This window comes from Hemicordylus capensis, chromosome 1 (genome assembly GCF_027244095.1).
Source record: "Hemicordylus capensis ecotype Gifberg chromosome 1, rHemCap1.1.pri, whole genome shotgun sequence".
Lineage (NCBI taxonomy): Eukaryota > Metazoa > Chordata > Lepidosauria > Squamata > Cordylidae > Hemicordylus > Hemicordylus capensis.
Window position 1 is genome coordinate 406,684,591 of NC_069657.1, and position 23,163 is coordinate 406,707,753.

The following is a 23,163-nucleotide window of genomic DNA, read 5'->3' on the forward strand; positions in this document are numbered from 1 at the left end:
CCTTCTGAATGCAAAACAGATGCTCTACCACTGAGGCTATTCTCATGAGCAGCAGGAACTGGGCTAAGGGAGCCTCGCCCGGTTCCGGCTGCTCATGTGCTCCGACGAGAGCCGCACAGCTCCCAGCAGCAAACCTCCGTCAATGCCCACACCCTTAAACAAGGTTAGTGAAGCAAGCGCTCCGCTTACTCAATTTACCTGATCATGAGTTGCCACAGTGCAGCTCTGTGCTGCGGCGACTCACAAGGAGACCCCTGACCAGGAGGCTAAAACAAGCCTCCCGGCATGGGGGCCTCCCACGCACTGGCATGGGGCATGCTGGGACTTCTAGGGGCAGGGTGGCCCCTGATCCCCACGGCCCCTATCGGCTCCGTAACGGCTCTGTAACGGAGCCGATAATTGTGTGGGTGGCCAAGCCACTTGTATATGGGGAGAGCAGGCTTGACCCATTCTCCCCGCCATCTCATGTAAAAGAGATGTAGAACCTGCTAGAAGGGGCGGCTGCAACCAATGAGCTTTGATTGTTAGCAAAACTTTAATAAAGCTCTGTTTGGAAATGTGACACTGGTGCCTGGTGCAAATTACCCAACCACGGGATGAACGTAGGGAAAATCCCTGACTTACAACAATAGGAAACTTTGCTTCAGTGACATTCCATCTGCAAAGTTTCTTTTAAGTTTCCTTGGTGCTTTACATTTCTTATCCTTACCCCCATAAGGAAGGTTGGGCTGAGAAATAAGGATTTATTTAAGGTCACCAAGACAGACTGAGCAAGATTTTATGTGCAAGGTTCATACCAAACTCATCATCAACTCACCCTCCACAACATCTTTTTCTAAATCATTTCCCCAAATGATTGCAAAGCAGTGTGGAGGATATTCCCAGCATGAATCTGCAATAGCCTCTAGAACCCTTAGATAATTGCGTGGGGAAGCATGGGATTATGGGTAACCTCCACTGGCTCCATCCCTTTCTATTCCTGACCCATCCCAGAGGCCCCAAATCAGTAGCTCTACATGCTGCTTATGTTTAGCCATGTGCACAGCTTAAGCACCTCTCCAAACCACTAGGGTAGAACTTAATGGAGCTATCTTGTTGGAGTTCTTTGTTATTAGCTTTCCATCTCTCTCTTCAGTAGGCAAAAATAATTATAACCTTTCCCCCAGAAATACAGAAAAGAACTAAGGCAGCAAGCTTTGGAGAAGCCCAACCACTCTGAAAAACCAGAGTGCAAAATGAAAATAAATATAGATAGAACGCACACTTAGAAGGCTTTTATGTAATGCCAGCAATTTGCCCTTCCTGTTCTGGGAAAAAGACAGAGCAAGAATACATGATGCTGGCTAGGATTTGCTCTTTCAATCGACTGAGTCAAATGCCATCAAATTACAAAGAGCTGCACCGAGATCTAAAGGACACATAATGACAATGTTCTGGCGTTCTTCTCTGGAGCTCAATGGCTGTAGGGAAAAAGGGAAAAGAATTGTATTAGGGTTCAGATAGGGCTTTGATAGCAGTTATTAGCAGATATTTAAGGGCTATTTTTAAACTACAAAACACAGGTGCAACTCTAAACATGCATCCACTGGCAGCAGCCTGGATGTTTCCATTTTCCTTTTGCAGATTTCTGGGCCAGCACATGCTGTGTAGGCTGACACTACAAATGCAGATGAGAGAGAAAACACATTTCCTTCTTGCCTATGTCATGATAAATAGTCACGTAGCATAATTCCCAGGCTCTCAGCCATGTAACATAAATTGTTTGCATCGTCTCCTTTGTATGTATGCCTCTGAGTCAGAGCAGAATGAAGCAGAACTGTAGCAGCCACAATAGATAAAATGATCTGAAGGACATGCATGCAACTGAGCTCAAGATTCTTAGGAAGATGCAGGCAATTGCAGAAATCAGATTTTAAAAAGTGATTGCTAGCACAGAGATTAGTTTAATCAGTTTGGTTTTCACCTTAATCAGTACTTCAGAGACTTCCAAACAGGCACTGGGTCCTAAAGAGCTCATCCAAGGACATCATTAGGGGGTGTCTCATGGGCCACAGGCCGCCTATGAATTGCTCAGAGCCCCGAATCTCAGCCACCTCCCTCCCCGTGACCTCTTCTAGAAAGGAAGTGCAGCAGTGGAGGCACCTGTACAGAGCATGGGACATTGCTCCTCACCGAGCTCTTTTCTGCATCCATTTTCATAGGTGCTGTATGATAATATTAGAAACTTTTTTTAAAAAGTAATTATCCTCGGGTGGGTGCGTGATTGTTCTTGGGTGTGTGTGTGATTGAGTTTAATTATCAAAAGCGGGGCTGTGGCCAAGGGCCTGGATCTTTTAAGTGTTGGGAATTCTCTCTGGTAAGAGCACCCCTTTTTCATTATAGCAGAGTGCACAGAGGCACAACACAGCGGAATTTGGTTAGGCATGCGTGTATGCTGAGCGTATAGTAACTTGGAGCTAGTTCATAGTTTCAAATCAATATATACAGTATGGCATTTATTAAAGGACTCCATTCTAGAGAGGAAAGTGAGGAGTTAGGATCTCTAATCTATCTATCTAGCTGGATGCAGATGGATTCTGCATCTCTGCACACATGGTGCAGGGAGAGGAACTTGCCTGTTGCAAGATAGAAGGAACAGGAAGAGAAGGGAGAGAGGAAGGAGGAAGCGTCCCTGAGATTAGTAATCTACATTCCAAAGGGATAGTGTCAGAGCAGTAGAGAAGGGATGACCAATGTCTTGACCCTCTAGCCCTCTGACTCACTAGTCTGTCCTCCTATGTCACTGAGACAAGAGACAGCACAGTCCTTAATTTCCAACATTAACTACCTAGCAATGCCCCTGAGCTCATCCACAAACTAATCTTCTGGTAATAGTACAAGTGATGGTGTTGTAATCTAGGCCAGGATAGAGTCTGGAATAATTCAAGTACTTTATCAGCTCTGACTATCACATTGTCATGCTTGCATGTATGAGAGACTTCTGGAATGTGTGCTCCACTACCTTACCCCATGGCCCCTTTCTTTCTCTGTGGCAGCCTGGGTTGAGGAATTTCTCCCTTTCCATCCCTCTTGCCATACATTTAACTGGTTCTTTAGTTGTTTCTCAGACACAGATTATGGCTATTCACATGAACAGCCTAAAGCAGGCTAGGGTAGCCCAGCCTGAGTCACACTGCTTGTGTGCAGCGCTGGGATCGGGGCCAATACTGGTGCTGCCCACCTGCCTAACCCTACATTTAATCCTGGCCTTTAGCCATGGTTAAGGGCAGTGTGCAGCCTGTGGGATTCCCCCAATGCACTGCACACATGCAGTGCATTGTGGGATATCTTGAGGTCAAGACACATTGTCCCAGCCTCCAGAGATCTACACTGATCCAAGCAGCGGAGATTGTGTGGGAATACGATCTGCACATTCCACCAGCGTGGGAGCATCATCTGGGGGGAAGGTAAGCTCAGCCTTATTCTTTACTGCTATAATTGACACAGCTCAGAGACTGAGGCAATGTTTCCAGAAGACCAGCAGACACTACTCTATGATTTGGCCAGCGGATCGATTGTGTGCACGCTTTTCTCTTTGTATATTTGCATACTATTTCCAGCAATTATGGATTGTCTTGATTTCATTTCCTCAGTGGTCTAAAACAAGGTAGCAAAGATTCTTGCCAAATTACAACATCTCGGTCAGAATAAGCAGTTGGACTGGCTTGGCACCATCTGTCACTCATGTCCACCATGACAGCCTGGCTTGACAGCCTGGCTTGACAGCAACTTCACCAAGTCAAGTGATTTGCCACTTTTGATTGTTTCTTTCCATGGCACCATCTGCCTGGTGGTTGTGATAACTGGAGCTCCAGTCAGGTGTCAGCAACTGCAGCAATGCCCTCATTGGAGTATTTGTTCTTTCAAAGACAATTCTCACTATCAAGAGTGCAAGGCATAGCAGCTTTCTGTCACTTGGCAGTTCTGAATGTCTAAACACAAAATGCATACGTGTGTGTGTGTGTGTGTGTGTGTGTGTGTGTGTGTGGCTCACAACACAACACTTATCTCTGGGTGGCTCACAACACAGCATTAAACATCAAATAAAAACACAGAATACAGCGGGGGGGGGGAGGATACAAAATATATAGATATAGATACATGTTGGGATGAAAAAAACACCACATTTTCTTTTCTGTGTTGCATGTATTAAAATGATAGAAACTAGTCATGGATGGTTTATTTCTGTGATCAGGGTGAACGTATAAGAACAGCCCTGATGGATCAGCACAAGGTCCATCAAGTCCAGCATCCTGTTTGTTCCATTGATGAGATGGAAGTCTTTATTCTGTATGTTTGTGAGTGTTTGTATTATTTTTGTTTGTTCTTTTGTGTTGTGAAAATTGAATAAAAAGTATAAAAGGAAAAGTCCAGCATCCTGTTTCACACAGTGGCCCACCAGATGCCCACAGGCAAGAGGTATGTGCATGCCTTCTCTCCTGCTGTTGTTCCCCTGCCATTGGTATTAAGAGGCATTGTGCCTCTGAGGCTGGAGGTGGCCCACAGCCATCAGACTAGTAGCCACCAGACTAGGTGCTCCATGGTTGCTGATTTAGAGATATTATTCTGAATCACAAGCAGAGAATATCAGTATGTTGTAAGCTGCACACCACTTATTCACTCAGTCCTTGCATTTAATTGAACTGCAGTCACAAAGAATATCTTGTTATTTATTTGGACAGTTGCTTATTCCAAAATGAAAGAGATAACATAAGAACAACCCAGCATCCTGTTTCACACAGTGGCCCACCAGAAACCTCTGAGAAGCCCACAGGCAAGAGGTGAGGGCATGCCCTCTCTCATGCAGTTGCTTCCCTGCACAGGGAACATCAATATGTTGCCTAGAAGCCTAAATTTTGCTTCCAGGACCTCCCGGCTGCATTTCCCAACATCATTACTGCCGACATGCACCATGACAGCTGACTCCTCCCCAGCACTGCCTAAAAACCTATCTAGATACTGCATGACATCTGCAACCTTCACATCAGGCAGGCTGGAAAGTTATCGTGCGGTCTACACGTGGGTCAAACCCATCTCTCTATGCTCCTAACAACTGAATCGCCCACTACTAGTAGGCCCCCAATCCCAGGGAGGAGTATCCTCTGTGCAAGAGGATATGGGTGCATCACCCAAGGAAGGGTTCTCTTCTAAGAGAGCATTTCCCTCTTCCTCAGACTGATGTCCTCCTTCCCTGAGACTTTCATTCTCTGTGACAGCAGAGGAGCTGTCAGCCTAGGAGTGGGATGTCTCCACAACATTCCTGAGGGTCTCATCCACTTCCTGGTCTTCTCCTAAGCCACCGTAGCTTCAAGGGGACAAACTTGTTCCCTGAGAGCCAGGAGCTCTTTGCACTGAGCACACACCCACGACTTCTGTCCCTCAGGCAGATAGTAATCTGAAGAGTCCATAATCATTCAGGAGCTCTCTGACTTCCAGATTCTCTCCACACTATTCACACCAACCTCTTATCTGGTTACATGATCAATGGTGTTAATCAGATCTTGATGAAAATTGTAAAAGATTGTGACCTTGGGATAACTGATTATGTAAACAAGCTTTGAACAAGAGTTAGCATCATGTGAACCATAATTATTCTCTTATCAATTTATTTCTGCAGATCTGCTCATTTGGACTGTATGGTCAAGGACCAACCCAATCAGCTCAAAATTGAAGTTCGCATAATACAAGAGGTCTCTGTTTTTTTAGATAACTTATTCAAAGCTTAACTTTTCAATCTCTCTGCAAATGACAGCAGTCTAGAAGAGGTAAGCAATGGACAAAAAGCAGGAAATAACAAAAGTGTGATCTGTCATACATAAATGCTTGTAGGGAAGGCCATCCACAGAACAGAAGAACCTGGAGGAAGCAAGAATTCTGGAAGAGCAAATCCAAAGTGGAGTTTCAAGCCACCTCCCCACTGCACACCCTGCCTGCTTGCCCCACAAAAGGCAGCAAAGAGGGTCTGTGATGTCACATTGCAAGTGCAGCTCTAGTGCTGTATCCCATTGGCAAGCTTCTTGTGATATATTAGTAAAACCACTGCAGGGTGCTTTCCAGATTAGACACTACAACAGCGTCACTACATGTCCGTTAAGTGTGCTTTCGAACTGTCTGTGTTTTGACATTGCAGTCCCTGCACTGTCAGCAAGGTGCCATTCACATTTCCGATGCCTGCTTTTGGACTGTTAAAATTTATTTATTTATATTTATATTTATTTTTACATTTATATCCCGCTCTTCCTCCGAGGAGCTCAGAGCAGTTTACATGTTTATTTTTACCCTTACAACAACCCTGTGAGGTGTTAGGCTGAGAGATACATGACTGGCCAAGAGTCATCCAGTGGGTTTAATGGTTCAATGGGGTTTCAAACTCGGGCCTTTCAGTCCTAGTCCAACACTCTAACCACTATGCTATTGCCACGTTACAGTCCTATAACATCGCATGTAAATCTAAATAAATAGCTGTATTTTCCCGTTGTGGAGTTTTCACAAGACTGCTCCCCCTGTTGGTGGCTTTGCACAACAGCCTTTATTTGAGCCCCTGGTGGCGCAGTGGTAAAACTGCCGCCCTGTAACCAGAAGGTTACAAGTTCGATCCTGACCAGGGGCTCAAGGTTGACTCAGCCTTCCATCCTTCTGAGGTCGGTAAAATGAGTACCCAGAATGTTGGGGGGCAATATGCTAAATCATTGTAAACCGCTTAGAGAGCTTTCAGCTATAGAGCGGTATATAAATGTAAGTGCCATTGCTATTGCTATTTATGGTTTCAATGCGCTCTGCCCAATGCCGAAGCATTTTACCACTGTTGAGAGGGTAATCTGGAAAGCGCCCAGGACCAAGCTGGCAGGGAACAGACTGGGTGAACAGCAAACTGGGTGAGGTGCAGGGAGCAGAGTGGGTGAGAGGGGCAACAGCAGGAGTGGGGCATGCCTTCCTCTCTTGCCTGTGGGATTCCCAGAGATATTTGGTGGCAGTGGTGGCTAGTGCAGGTGCCACCAAGGGGGCAGCAGGAGGCACCATTAAGTTTAAATTAGTAGGTACTTACCTCTCACACTGTCTCACTTGAAAGCTTTTACCAGCAGTGGCGTGCCGCCCAGCACCCGCTGCGGTGGGGGATAGACTCCACCACTCAGCTGGCCTCTGCACATGCATGGAGGCCATTTGCTGGCCACACAAATGGCCTCCACCAGTTCAGTGGTGGAGCCGATTCTCCACTGCAGCAGGTGCTGGGCATTCAGGTGCAGAGGTTTGGGAGGTAAGCACCTACTAATTTAGACTTAAAAGTGCCTCCTGCCCCCCCGGTGGTGCCTGCACCAGCCGTCACAGTCTGGTGGGCCACTGTGGGAGATGGAATGCTGGACTAGATAGGCCTTGGGCCCAGTGTTCCCTCTAAGGCGTGCGCATGTGTGCATGCTCACACACTTTTTGATGTCCACTCAGTTAATTTTAGATCCCACTCAGGTTTAATCAGGAAGGTCCCACTCTGAATGCATGTGCACACACACACTGCCTTGTTACTGCCGCCCAGAACAAAACTCATTCTGCACACAGACAAAAAAATTAGAGAGAATACTGCTTGGGCCTGAACCAGCAAGGCAGTTCTTAGGTACTAGCTGTAATCCATGCCCCTTCTGGCAGGGAATGTTTTTCAGACGGCTGCATATCATTTGCTTTATAGCCAAGTAAGATTCTCTGCCTTGCAGAATGGCTCCATGAATTCTCTGCTCCATTTTTAAGACCCCGGAGACTTTTGTACATCTACCCAGTCGGCCCTATCACACATGAAAAGGGAGGTATCCAGCAATCCCTCTTGCAGTGTTAGGTTGGATCAGTTTCAGTCTGTGACTCCTGATGACGTGGACAAGCTGCTTGGAGCGGTATGGCCTACCACTTGTTCTCTGGATTCTTGCCCGACCTGGCTGCTTCGATCTAGTGGAGAGATTGTTGGAGATGGCCTGTTTAATATCATAAATGCATCTCTGGGGGAGGGGAGGGTGCCTCCTTGTTTGAAGGAGGCAATAGTTAGACCTCTTCTTAAGAAGCCTACCCTGGATCCCTCAGCGATGGATAGTTATAGGCCAATCTCCAATCTCCCCTGGCTGGGCAAGGTAATCGAGAGGGTGGTGGCTAACCAGTTCCAGGTGGTTTTGGATGAAACTGATTATCTAGACCCATTTCAAACTGGCTTTAGAGCTGGCTATGGGGTTGAGACAGCCTTGGTCAGCCTGATGGATGACCTTTACTGGGGAATCGACAGAGGGAGTGTGACCCTGTTGGTCCTCTTGGATCTTTCGGTGGTGTTCGATACCATCGACCATGGTATCCTTCTGGGTCGCCTGGAGGGGCTGGGAATAGGGGGCACTGCTTTACAGTGGTTCTGTTCCTATCTCTCGGGTAGATCCCAGATGGTGGAGCTTGGTGACAGTCGCTCCTCAAAGCAGGAGCTATTATATGGAATCCCTCAGGGCTCCATTCTGTCACCAATGCTTTTTAATATCTACATGAAACCGCTGGGTGAGGTCATCAGGAGATTTGGTGCTGGGTGTTATCAGTATGCTGATGACACCCAAATCTATTTCTCCTTTTCATCTTCAGGAAATGGCACTCATTCTCTAAATGCCTGCCTACAGGCAGTAATGGGCTGGATGAGGGAGAACAAATTGAAGCTGAATCCAAGCAAGAGGGAGGTGCTCATTGTGGGGGCTCAGAATCTGAGGAGTGAGTTAGATCTCCCTGTGCTGGATGGTGTCACACTCCCCCAGAAGGAGCAGGTGCGCACCTTGGGAGTACTCCTGGACCCAGGCCTCACCCTGGTATTTCAGGTGGAGGCCATGGCCAGGAGTGCTTTCTATCAGCTTTGGCTGATTCGACAGTTGCGTCCATTCCTTGAGGAGGATGACCTCAAAACAGTGGTGCACCAGCTGGTAACCTCCCGGCTTGACTATTGCAATGCGCTCTACGTGGGGCTACCTTTGTACGTAGTTCGGAAACTTCAATTAGTTCAGAATGCGGCAGCCAGATTGGTCTCTGGGGTAACCCGGAGAGACCATATTACACCTATTTTGAAACAATTGCACTGGCTGCCGATATGTTTCCGGGCAAAATACAAAGTGCTGGTGATTACCTTTAAAGCCCTGAACGGCTTAGGCCCGAGCTACCTTAGAGAGCGCCTTCTTCTGTGTGATCCCGACCGCACATTAAGGTCATCTGAGGAGGTCCACCTCCAGTTGTCACCAGCTCGTCTGGTGGCAACTCGGAGGCGGGCCTTCTCTATGGCTGCTCCGGAGCTGTGGAATGCGCTCCCTGCGGAAATCCATAATTTGAATTCTCTGTTAGCCTTCAGGAGAGCCCTTAAAACGTATTTGTTTGGCCTGGCTTTCCAGGGTTTTTAAATTTTAACCCGATTTTGGGGCTTTTAATTACTGTAAACTGTTTAATCCTATTTTAAAATGTTTTTATATTGATAATTGCTATATTGTTTTTAATTTGTTTTAGTTTTTATTGTTTTAGTGGCTTGTTTTAATTGTAAACCGCCCTGAGCCATTTTGGAAGGGCGGTATATAAATCAAATAAATAAATAATAAAATAAATAAATGAAAAGGTTTGCTTGCACAGTAAACTGGTTCAGACTGCTCCATGTAGCAGCAGCCCTTACCCTAGCCCTCTTCAGATGTTCTCTCCCCACATTCACTGAATATTCCCCACATCTGGAGACCAAAAGAGTGAGAGAACTCAGAAGGAGGAAGACAAAAGGTGCATGAACCTCTTTCCCTCTGAATTAAAATCCCTGGAGGTGGCACTTCCTAGAATCAATTTAACAGTGATAATTGTTCTCACTGATAGTGGCTGACATGATGAGGGCAATTACTCAAAGCAGTCCCATTGAAATTAAAAGGAAAATTAGGCATTGCCCAATTTGTCCTTTTAGTTTCAATGGGGCTACTTTGAGTAATTTTCCTCATGTCAGTCATCTGAAGTGTGAAAATACAAAATGTGATGATGATGATGATTATTATTATTATTATTACTATTTTAAAAAGATTATCTTGCTTTGAGTGATCCCCAAGTAGCCATTAAGGTAGTTTGGATGTATCTTTTTCTGAAGTTCTCACCAGATTTTTCTATCACTTCCACGTGTGCTTATGTGATCTGTGCATTGAATGGTGATGAACTGTTATCACCATAGTAACAGATGTTGATTTCCTAACCCCCTAGCAACCTGATGCAGGCTGATGTAAAATGTTTGCTTGCAGGCTGATTGTCCTTCATGTGTCCATAGGATTTGGGCTGCTTAGGGGTTTTCTCCAAATCTCCTGACTGTGTAGTGATATCAGAATTGGCTGTCAGAGCCTGTCAGGAACCCACCCTGACACCCCTCTCAAGTCCAGGGATTTGTTTTTATATTGTTTTATAACAACTTAGTCTCCAGATTCTGGGAATTTATTCAGTTTTTACTTTCTCTCACTGCCACCATATGATTACTTATTACCCTGCTCTTGATACTCAACACCTTGGTTGCAGAGCCTCACGGATGCAGGCTAGGCGTATATGTTCAGGGTACAAATGAAACAAAACTTGAGGGGTAGAACAAAAACAAGATAAAGTTTATTGTTTATAAATGATTGGAATAAAGATCTCTGCAAAGCAGGGCACATAAACCTCTCTACAAAGTTGCTAAGTACATCAGCTCTTTAACTCTCTGTTTTTCCTTCTTGATAAAATGTAATGTTTAGGGAGGTGAGATAACTGGAACAGAGATAAATAAAACTTGGTTTGTAGACTTAGTGAATTTCCTCAGACCTTCTTGTCTGTTACTAGGAGGTTTCAGCTCTGGGCATCTTTTGCATTCAAGGTTTCTTTCCCAGGCTTAACACTCCACTTTCAGAGCACTGCCCAGTATATTGCTGGTTCCACAGTCTTCACACATATACCATTCAAGTCCCACACAACCCCCGAATCTCTCTGCTACGCTCTGTCCAACCTCTCACTCTTAACCCTCAGTTCCAACACTCCTATCCCAACACCATCTGTAACTAAGGGCTCCCAACCAACTGTCCTTATTTAAATCCTTCCCTCTGAACATTCCCTGCTGGGTTACTATGGCAACACTCACACACTCACTCTCCAGCTCCTATATGTATGTTCCATCACAGAGCCTATGTGGATTCTGAATGGAGGGTTAACGTGGGGCCCCTCCCTATGGATATTAGAGGCTTAAGAGTTTTAGCAGCCTTTAAAGGAGCCCTAAAACATATCTTTTTAGCCTGGCTTTTAGTGATTACTGAAATGATTTTGAATTGGTTTTAATTTTGTTTTAATGAGTTATTTATTTTTTATATTTGTGGACCGGCTACAGCCATCTGAGTGAGGCAGTATAAAAATCAAATAATAATGTGTAAGACAGATGATTTATGGTCTCTTAAATCTACCAGCTCTTCACCTCCAGAGATAAACTTCTGCAAGCCATACTCTCTGGTTTGTGTTTATTTAAAAACTTGTATATACTGCTTTTTCATAGTAATTTTAAAAGCAGTTCACAATTTAAAAACAACAGCAACAGCAAAACAACTATTAAGGGATACAATCTAAATAAACAAGCTGGTGCTAAAGCCAAAAACCAAACAGCATAGCAGTGAAATCCATACAAAGGTAAGAAAGAAAATGCAGTAAATTTTCAAAGGCCAACCAAAAGAAAAGAAAAGAAAAGAAAAGTGTGTGCCTAGCCTCCTCCCAATGAAATTTGGAGCAGGGGCTCATCCGAAGATCTTAAGGGCTGTGGAAGGGAGCTCTTCTAGAGAAGGTTTTCCCTGGGGTAATGAAGAACTGCAGGCCTACTCAACCTAGGCCCCCCAGCTGTATTTGGACTACAACTCCCATAATCCCCAGCTATAGTGGCCAGTAGTTAGGGATTATGGGAATTGTAGGCCAACATTTGCAGGAGGGCAGAAGTTGAGAAGCCCTGATCTAGGGCTTTAAAAGGAAAACAACAGCACTTTGAATTGGGCCTGAAAATGGATTGGTTGCCAGTGGATATGCCTCAAAATAAGAGCTACATGTGGGATCAGTCCACACCTGCTAACAGGCCGGCCAGCATATTCTGCTCTAACTAAAGTTTCCCAATTCTTCCAGTGTTTACTGAGCAGTGTTCACTCAGAGTATCACTGAGCAGCTGCTGAGGTCCGAGAGTTTTATTGTACTCACTACTGATCTTCCAGACCCCCTCTGTGCCTTCTGGTGGCAGTGGTGGTGATAGAGTGAGTCTTGGGGCCACCCAGGTAGGAGGGGGCACATGGATGATGGTAGTTTGCCAAGGCCCCCTGAAACCTGGAGCTGCTGAGTCTGTTTCCAAATCGTCTCCAAAGGCAGTTCTGCATATAGCACATTGCAGCAGTCTAATCTAGAGGTCACTGAAGCATGAATGCTGTCGCCAGGTCTCGGTGACAGACACAGACTACTTGACATGCCTACTTTTGGCATGCAGGAATACTCTAGGAAAATCAGGAATTTCCTATTTTTGATCGGAGGTGAAAAGGAAATGTTGTTGACCAAAATCAGTTAATACATTGCTGCAAAAATCTGGGCCGTGAAAAGAATTGATGTATGCAGTTTATTAATCATCTGCATTTTGTAGTGGTTAGAGTGCTGGACTAGGACCGGGGAGACCCGAGTTCAAATCCTCATTAAGCCATGATACTAGCGGGTGACTTTGGGCCAGTCACTTCTCTCTCAGCCTAACCTACTTCACAGGGTTGTTGTGAGGAGAAACCTAAGTATGGAGTACACCGCTCTGGGCTCCTTGGAGGAAGAGCGGAATATAAAATGTAAAATAAATAAAATATAAATAAATAAATAAATAAATATTTGCATTTTACCAAAACCACAATTTAGGAGCTTTTTTGAGATATCTGAACATAGGAAGCTTCCTTATACTGAGTCAGACCCTTCATCCATCTAGCTCAGAATTGTTTACACTGACTGGCAGCAGCATCTTCAAGGCTGCAGGCAGGAGAGGAGTCTCTCTCAGCCCTATCTTGAAGATGCCAGGGACTTAACTGACTTAAAATGCACCTCCAATTAATTTGACAACATTGAAAAAAAATATTTTTAATATAGGTACTTTAAAAAACTGTTGATGGGAGATATAATCTCAGAAGAGGTGTCACGGCCCAGTCTCAACCAGTCCCATGATTTTAAGCTTCACCGCTGCCACCAAGTAGACTTTTATATTTTCTCTGGCTGAGTCTACTGAAGTACAGGACACTCAGGGACATCTTTTCACAAAGCAAAGTGGGCTTCAGAAGAAAGAGGAGACTAGTGGAAACTGCCCCTCCCACATAACACTTGCAACATTAGCCTGGATGTCAGCCAAATAATGCTTTCTTTCTTCAGATCTATTGTTTTAGCCATGTGCAAATTTATGCAAAACTAATTAACCAATCAATCAATTAAAAGGCATTTAATCAATCAACTAAGATGTCTTTATTAGGGTGTGAGCTGTAAACTGTTAGCAGACAAGACCATCGTTAGTATTCTCTTTCACTCTTTACTTTCATTCTTTACAATAAAATTAGATGAAAAACAAGTTTGTCTTTTCTTCTCACAGAATTAAAATGTCTCTCCAATTAAAATACACTCTCATCAAGTATTCAACTAAAGTTGGTTTATCTACTGATTAAGCTAATGAAAGTTCACCACCCTAGGTTTGTTGTTGTTTTTTAAACACAATAGGGGAAGACACGTTTTCAGGAAATTAGTGAGACATTTTATTTACCTAATTAGTCCTGGTCAGCTTGAATATGAATTTTGTAGGACATTTGGAGCAAAGAATACTCACCACTCCCCATCACAGCCTATCTGAAGGTGCATACAGCAGTTGCTTGCTGCCATTGTCAGGAAGTGTTCAAGGAAGGATGTCTCAAGTTAAACAGTGCAAGTGCTACAACGCAGCTACAATGCTGACCTTCACAGTGGCTAAAGCTTTGAGCTAACCTTGGCTCCACATGATGATATTCTAATCAATGACTTTGGTGTCATCTTGGCTTGGTTTGTTATCGCCACCCACAAGCCTAGAGCAGCCAGAAAATAAAGCTGCCACTCTATACAATATGTGGCTCTTGCTGTCATGACCAAAGCTGACTGGGATTGCATCCAGGAGAGGCAGTGTGGCACTCAGTGAAGCCCAGGTTTGTTAGCTGTCCACGTGCTACATCCCCATTTGGAGTACTGCTTATGTTACAATACAATGCAAGGAGATTGTGGGGGCAGCGGGGAATCAAACCTTTATTGCTTCACAGCTCAGCAGATACTGTTACAAGCTTGTTGCTCTCTATCTAGGCCAACACTAGAACTATTCTGGGCTTTTCCTGTCCCTTCTCCCAGAGTGCCACTAGGCTTTCCTATTTAAAGTGCCAGTTCCATATTAGCAATTAATACCAACAAAGCCCTAAGCAAATTGGATTGCATTTCAGTTCTTTTCATACATACAGTTCTGCTCAATGTATCTCAAGAAGGACATTGTAGAACTGGAAAAGGTGCAGAAGAGGGTAACCAAGATGATCAGGGGCCTGGTGCACCTTCCTTGTGAGGCAAGGCTACAACACCTGGGGCTTTATAGATTGGAAAAGAGACTATGGGGAGCCATGATAGAGGTATATAAAATTATGCAAGGAGTAGAGAGAGTGGACAGAAAGAATCCCCCCCTCATCTCTCACTACACTAGAACCAGGGGTCATCCCTCCCATGAAACTGAAGGCCAGGAAATTTAGGACCAGCAAAAGGAAGTACTTCTTCATATAGTACATAATTAACCTATGGAATTCTCTACCACGGGATGTGGTGATGGCCACTAGCTTGGATGGCTTTAAAAGGGGCTTAGACAAATTTATGGAGGACAGCTCTATCAATAGCTACTAATCTGGTGGCTATAGGCCACCTCCAGCCTCAGAGTCAAGATGCCTCTAAATACCAGTTGCAGGGAAGCAACAGCAAGATAGAGGGCATTCCCTCAGCTCTTGCCTGTGGGCTTCTCAGAGGCATCTCATGGGCCACTGTGTGAAAGGATGCTGGACTAGATAGGCCTCCTTGGGCCTGATCCAGCAGGGTTGTTCTTATTTATTATGTACTTATGAACATCTGTTTTAACATTTTCAACTGCCTATAAATGCTTCCTTTTATATTTACTTAAATAAACAAGATTGTTAGTTCTTTTTTCATCATAAGGCTTTCTGTGCTGAATTTTAAATACTATGTTTGCTCCCCATGGTGCCTGCTCAAGCTTCATGCTAGAAGTTTTGAGACATTTTTCTAAAATATATAATTTTGAGGTCACCCCTGTTCTGGGCCAAACAGGGAAAATTTCTCCCAGAAGGGAATGGTGGTACTATTACCCCATAGGAACCTGGGAGCACAGTGAGCTTAGCTGGACCCCAGGTCATCCATGACAGTCCATGGTGCCAATCTCAGCTTAGTTAAGAAACTGAAGTCAAAATAAACATTGGCTTCATGTGATGTGTGAACCCACCCCCTGAGTGCTTCTGGAAACGGGAATGGGAACATACATGATGATATCCAAGTTTTGAAGCAGTACAACATCACCTGACCTGACTGAATCCTTGCTTGGGGTAAAGGAAGGTGACAGTGGCGGGGGAAGGTGGCTACTGCTCACCAGCAATTGGGTACCTGTAGAGAGCTATCAACTTTCTAAAAGGACTGAAAGGATTTAGCATGATGAGTGCTAGGATATGAAAGACTGTTACCTGTTGAGGTTTTGCCGCTTTGTCGGGTTTGTTTCCGGACTTTCCTTTTTAGAATAAAAATGACTTACTAACATGCCTCTTAGCTTGGCTGTGTTACAATTTTGCAAAATGCAGTTGCTTTGTCTCCACAATTGCAGGTTGGATTTTCTGGCCGCAAGGATCTTTGGGAGCCCTTCTACACTTTACGAGCTAGACATCTTGTGGGCACAATCAAGTCAAGCTCTGGCTGTGTAAATGCTATGCAATTCACGGCATTTATTATATAGGCACCAAATCTCAGTTCCTCAGAGGCTGCTTTCCGAGCGGGCCCCTTTGTCTCTAATTATACAACCAACATTAGGTAGGCATGAATCAGTGACTTTGCAGTGCTTCTCAAAATAGATAAATGCCTGTAAGAGTCGGGAATGAAACCTACTTGTTTACAGAAGACAGGACAGGTATTTTGGGATGAATGGTTTCATTCTTTCCTGTCTAATTGCTTTGCTTTCCGATTCATTCACAGAATGCCAGAGTGAACCCATTTTCCCATTGAGAGTGACAATGGAGTTGGGGACAGACAGAAATCCATTCCCAGCTCTGATGATATTTTAGGAAAGGAGTGAGTTGCTGTTTTTATAAGCATGATGAGAAGGGAAAAACCTTCCTTTGGAACTGCCCTGTTTGTTTCTGTCTGATTGATTTCCTGGAATTCTTACATAATTGAGTTCCCCTCACTTACAAAAAGTAACAAGTTGCACCTGTGTAATTGAAGTCAGCAATCTAGGCAAAGAAAGAGCTTCAAACAGGAGGCGGGTTTCTTAGAAACTCACCAGTTCCTAGGTTATGTGCATTTATTGTCATTAGCCTTTGCCATCTGGTAGTCTGCATTGTCCAGGTTTGTCTGTACATAACACTGAAACGGATTTTGCTCTTGTTTTGTAAAATGTTTGTTTTTGCTATTTCACTGGACAACAAAATCTGAGAACCATCCAAGTCCCATGAAGAACATATCCATTGGTCACTGAGAATATCTATCTATCTATCTATCTATCTATCTATCTATCTATCTATCTATCTACCTATCTATCTATCTATCTATCTAAAAATGCTTCCAAGTGAGAGGAGAGATGCAAGAATTATACTGATATGGTAGTGCCAGAATAGTTAAGAGAAGGAGATGTTTCAACATTCTACTATTATAAGCCCTGAATGTTTAGGTACTGAGCCCAGTTTGTTTCCGGGTCTAATTCAAGGTGCAGGTTTTGACCCTTAATGGTTTGGGCCTGGATACCTAAGGGACCACCTGCTCCCAAGGGTTGCTGCCCGCTTGACATGGTCATCTGAGGGGGCTCTGCTCTGCTCTGGGTGCTGACAATGAGGGAGGCTCAGCTGTTGTGCACTCGGAACAGGGCCTTCTCTGTTGCTGCCCCCAGACTCTAGAATGCTCTCCCTGTGGCTATTTGCTCCTCTGTCTCCATCACAGTTTTTAGAAAGCTTGTTCAATCTTGGCTTTTTATCCAGGTTTTTATATGATTGTCTCTACTGCTGCTTCTTTGTATATTGTATTTTGTATGGTTATTTTATGCTTGTATTTTAAATACTTTTAGTCAGATTCATGATTTATATTGTGGCTTAATATTTTAATTGTGTATTTTTATAGTCTTGTTTTAATTTTTCTGTGTGAACTGCCTTAGGATTGTTTTAATGAAAGGCGGTATATAAATTTAACAATGCTTAAAATAAAATAAATAAGATTGAAGCCATATGTCAAATTTGCTTGAGTGTTTGCAGACATTAATTAAGTGACAAGAGATATCTCCCCTCAAAATTTGGTGCCGATCCATTTAAAAATGACTGAGATATTTTGGCCTGATTCAGTAGGAAACTTCTTATATGTAATATCAAATCCAACATATTGTTTCCCATTGTGGTCAAACATATGCCTTTGAGCAGTCCATAAGCAGGGCTTAAAAGCAATAGTTCTCTCCCAGTGCTTCATGTGATTCCAAAACTTACCAAATCCTTAAGCCACTGTTCGGTCTATCAAAAGATAATGTCATCTCTTCTTTGTATCTGCAATATTTCATGAACATTTAGATGCATTTGTATTATGTTCGAAATTGTTCTCTTAGCTCTGATCCCAAAAAGAAAAAACAATCTGATATCTGTCTTGTGTAGGGGGGTGGGCTAGAATTTTTGTGTGTGCTAGAAATCCTAGGAACACATTTCATTTTATGTGTCAGGACTGTAGGTGACACATGTTGGAGAAATGAGTTTTGGAGATAACAACAATGAGTTGAGGAGATAAGCTGCCCCTCTAAATGGTAGAGAAGCTTCTGTGAGACTGGCATCCCACTGAAGTGACTGGCAATGATTGGCATCTCCAGAATGCTCATGGGTGTCCAGTGGTATGTGAGTATATTTTGCATCAGTTGTATTACCGGTAGTTATCAGTTACGGAACCCAGTTCAAGGTACTGGTATTAACCTTTAAGGCCGTATACATTCTGGGGTGAGAGAAGCTTAAGGACCACCTTTGCCCACATGGATGTATTCTTCATCACAAGCCTGGCTTTCTCAGGTTTGGTTGGTGTTAATCAGTGGCACGCCATCCCCAGAGCTGGAGCTGCTCCTCTAGAATGCCCTCCTCCTGAAGATGCCTCCCTCCTGAGGGCTATAGGCTACCTCCAGCCTCAGAGGCAAGATGCCTCTAAATACTAGTTGCAGCAGGCAAGTAGCAGTAGGCGAGAGGCACTGTTCCCTCTAAGGTGTGTGCACGTGTGCGCCAGGGCCGGACTGGGGGCACTGAGAAGGTGGTGGAATGTATGTGAGGAGGGCACTGGGTTTTGAGCAGAATTGGTACTTAAGGGTGGAAATATTCACTGCTGCTGAGTGCGGCGGGGCGCAGGGGCGCCCTGTGGGTCAGGCACATCAGGAATATGCCCTATTGCCCTGTGGGCCAGTCTGAGCCTGGTGTGCGCACTCACAAGTTGTTGGATGTCCATTCAGTTCATTTTAGATCCCACTCAGGTTGACTCAGGAAGGCCCCATTCTGAATGCAGGTGCTCATGCACTGCCTTGATACTGCCGCCCAGAACAAAACTCATTCCACACAGAGATTTTTTTTAAAAATAGACCACTGGATAGAGGGCATTTCCTTAGCTCTTGCCTGTGGGCTTCCCAGAGGCATCTGATGGGCCACTGTGTGAAACAGGATGCTGGACTAGATAGGCCTTGGGCCTGATCCAGTATGGCTTTTCTTATGGTCTTAAGGTACCCACACTGACACTCTTGAAAAATCAATTAAAACTGCCATTTTGGGAGAATTAAGTGTTTTAAATTACCTCTGTGATGCCCGGCCGGCCCTTTGATTCTTTTATTTGTTGCTGTTATTATTTTTGTTATGAAGGAGCTTTTATGTTGCTGGTTCAGGCTTTTTTAATCCTCCCCCCCCCCTGCAAGTCACTTTGTGCAGCCTTATGGGTCTGAAAGATATGATATACACCTTTTAATCAATCAATCACTTAATAAATTCTATTTGTTTTCTTTGTGTGATCTCAAGGTGATTTATAATCAATTTGCAAAACAGGTTCAATCCAGAAACTAGGCCTGAACTCTAATTAATGTCTGTCCAGAGAGGACTTGAATAGTGACATGAATAGTGATATGCCCTTTTAAAATGTTATGTATTGGAGCCCTTTGGTGTTTTGCTTATCCCTGGACATTGGAAGCATGGAACTTGAGGGTGAGGGGTTATCTGCCCAATGCAGTGCTAAAGACGGAGGAAGGAACTGGGCTAAGCTCTGGGGGGAAACACCTTTCCTTCCTTGTTATGCAATCAACAAGCTCTTCAGCTGGTTTCTCAACTGCACAGATTCTTTACTGCTATCATTGACTTAGCTCAGGGACTGAGGCTGCGTTTCCAGAAGACCAATAGACAGACATTATGATATGATTTGGCCAGAGGATGGATTGTGTGCACACATTTATCTTTCTTCCTCACTTAAAATATTTGTATGCCATTTCCAGAAATGCTGTTGTTTGTTTATTAGTTGTGTGTGTATTCACATGCACCCACATTCAAACTAAAGGGTATAGTTAAAGTTGAATATTGCATGAGTTGGCTTGATTCCATGGCTTGATTTAATGCAGATTGGGCAATTAGAGAACTGAAAGGATAATCACTTCTTCGCTGCAGAACAAGGCAGCAGCTGTTTCTTGCTTCCTTATACATTTGGTTGAGTGGGGGAAGAAGGATGGAGTGCTTCACCTTTCTCAGCTGTGTCCACAAATGGGAGGTGTGGGGTGGAAGGGGCTCGTTATTTGCCCCAGTCCAACAGAATGTGAATTATGGGGAAACAGGTAGGGAGACTGTAATTAATTCTGCAAGTCTGACTTACAGACTGCAATTTAGTCATAGCATGCTTTTCTCATAGCCTTTTCAAAATGGTAGCTAATAGGGCTGGAACAAAAGGTGAAGAATCTGGGAACCTCTATAATTTGAGCACTGCCACCCGCATAGGAGCATTATGTACCCCAGCTTGTGGCTGGGGTATCTGCCCTATTGCTTTCATCCATATGAATGCCAGGGCCCTTCGTTCAGCATCTTGGGCCCTGTGTGAGGCCCCACTGATGACTGAGATTTGGATGGCAGGGGCTAGAGACAGGGCCTTTTTGGTCATGGCCCATTGGTTTTGGAATGCCCTTCTGGAAGAGCTTTGCCATGCTTCCTTTGTCAGAGTTTTTTTTTTTTTTAAAAAAGCAGCTCAAGCCCCATCTTTTTAGAGAGGTTTTTTAGTCCTTTATCTGCAGCTATATCTGTTTTTAACTGGTTCCTGTTTTAGTTATTTCAGTTATTTTATTGGGGCTATATTGTTTTATGATGTTGGTTATTTTAACATGTGAACTGTTTTACCATTTTGGTGACCCGAGAAGGGATTCCTGGTGGTGTGAGAAGCAGCATCAATGAAAAAAGTGCAACCTCAAAAATCTAAATGGTCTGCGGGCACCAATTTATATCTAAAAACAGCTCACTCCTGAAGGCCACATTTGATGTGATGTGAGGCGTCTGTGATCAGATCTCCATTTTTTAAAAAAAAGGATATATGTGGCCCCAGGCCGCCTGATTCAGATGGGGGCCATGACATCAGGGGAAGGGGTTAACCCTTCCCTCATGCTGCTTTCCTGATCTAAATTGCTGTGAGCTGTGTGTCTGTGTGTGTTGTGGAGTGGGTGGTGGTGTGTGCTTATCAGTACCATACAGGTACAGAAGATGTGTGATATCCTGACATAGCATCTAGTTTGGCCCTAACAGTTGATCCATTCTAGAACAACATAGTAGGGATGTGCACAAACTGAGGTTCATGCACTGGTTCAGTGCTGAACTGGTTCAGACAAGGTACGAACTGGTCTGGCGCTGCGTGGAGGGGAGCAATGAGCGGGATCTTTTCAAAGGAGGAGAGGAGGTCCTTACCTACTCTCCACTGCCACATGCGGCTTCTTGTTGTGGTGGCACACATCCCAAGAACCTGCATATGGCACCAGCATGCACATGGCATCTGTGTATGCATGGGCGTCATTTGTGTTTTTGGCATGGTGTTGCTGACCACGGAAATGGCACCCATGGAGGCTATGTGGCATGATGGCACCATGCACAGGTTCTTGGGACCACTAGCACCACCACAGCAGAAAGCGGCATGTGGCAGCGGAGAGCAGGTAAGGACCTGCTCTCCTCTTTTTAAAAGATTCTACTCACTGCTCCCCGCCCAGTGGCCCCAAACCAATGCACCAACCTTGGTTCATGCACATGCCTACAACTGATTTTTCTGTTACCCTAGTGACATCGATACTGCTCGAGTGCTGCTGCTTAGGAAGTAGAAACATAGGAAGTTGTCTTGTGCCAAGTCAGATGATGAAGAATATTTATATACCGCTTTTCAACAAAAGTATGCAAAAGTATTTGGTATCTATTAATACCAAAATTTAGGAGAGCTATGACTTTCGCCCGTCTTAACGCACTTCCCACCACAGTGCTGGAAGGGAAGTACAAAAAGTTACCATATTCAGCTCGCCTTTGTCCTTGTGGCTCGGGCGATATAGAAACCACTGCCCACGTGATTCTTTATTGCGCTTTTTATAGGGATATTTGTTTAAATCTTATTTTTCCCTTGTTAAAGAACTTTCCTGGCCACACTGATCAATTTTACTTAGACTACCTGCTGTCCAATTTTAAAGAAATGGTTTCTGCCAGTGTAGCCAAGTTTTGTTTAGTTTGGAAAACCTGCGAAATGTGTGTTACCTATTTTGATGCTATTGTGAATTGTTCATTTTATGCTGGTTAATGACCGAAATAAAGGATAATGATGATGATGATGAGGAGGAGGAGGAACCCAGTCACTGAATTTGTGGACTGAGCAAGTTGAAAGGGCAGTTGGCATCTGGAACAGTGTGTGTGAGAAAACCAATCACGCTAGTGTTCGTTTTCCAAAGCTTTAGAAATGTAATATCCCAATGGATCTGGGTGCATTTATTCTATGGTAGGTGAAAGTCAAATACATTCGGCAACATTTACTTTCTGGATTGGGGTGGGGGTGAGCAGTGATGGAAGGAAACTACTAGTGCATCAGGAACTATATTTTAAAAAACATTCCCTTCATATCTCTCCCAAAGGCAAAATAGAAACAAAACAGAGGACATTGGACAGCCTCCAGACTAGTTAGTCATGACTAAGCACCACTGAAATCAATGGGCAGCTTCACATATAACAGCTGCAAGTCAAGCACCACTAGCTGCCTGTTCCCAGTGAGCATTCACTCCCAGCAAAGCCTCAAGCTTCATCCTGGCATGTTGTGTAAACCTGGAAATGTTGATTTCTCTAGCCGAACTTCCATCTGCCACCCTACATCCGCCACCCAACTTCAGTTCTTGGTTACAGATGCCAGGTGGCAGAGGGAAATGCAGCTGGAGAAACCCAACATTTCTGGGTTTGGATGATGTGATATGGGAAGGCAACTTGTGGCTTATGCCAGAAGTGTGAATCCACTTGGAAGCAGTGGTTGGCAGCAGTTTACTTGCCGCCATTACATGAGAAGCCACCTGTTGAGATGAGTTATTTATGACTAACTTAAAGGTAAAGTGTGCCACCAAGTCGGTGTCGACTCCTGGCGATGGCAGAGCCCTGTGGTTGGCTTTGGTAGAATACAGGAGGGGTTTACCATTGCCATTTCCCGCACAGTAAGAGATGATGCCTTTCAGCACCTTCCTATATTGCTGCTGCCCAATATAGGTGTTTCCCATAGTCTGGGAAACATACCAGCTAGGATTCGAACCAGCAACCTCTGGCTTCCTAGTCAAGTCATTTCCCCGCTGCACCATTAGGTGGACTAATGGAA

General features: G+C 44.2%; 1 long non-coding RNA gene across 1 annotated transcript; it reads right to left on the minus strand.

Moving 5' to 3' along the window:
• Nucleotides 1–1,259: 1,259 nt before the first annotated feature.
• On the minus strand, nucleotides 1,260–14,144 carry LOC128340594 (uncharacterized). The gene is made up of 2 exons (XR_008313820.1): nucleotides 13,874–14,144; nucleotides 1,260–1,460 (listed from the first exon to the last, which is right to left on the minus strand). It is a non-coding gene; the product is annotated as an uncharacterized LOC128340594 (long non-coding RNA).
• Nucleotides 14,145–23,163: the final 9,019 nt, after the last annotated feature.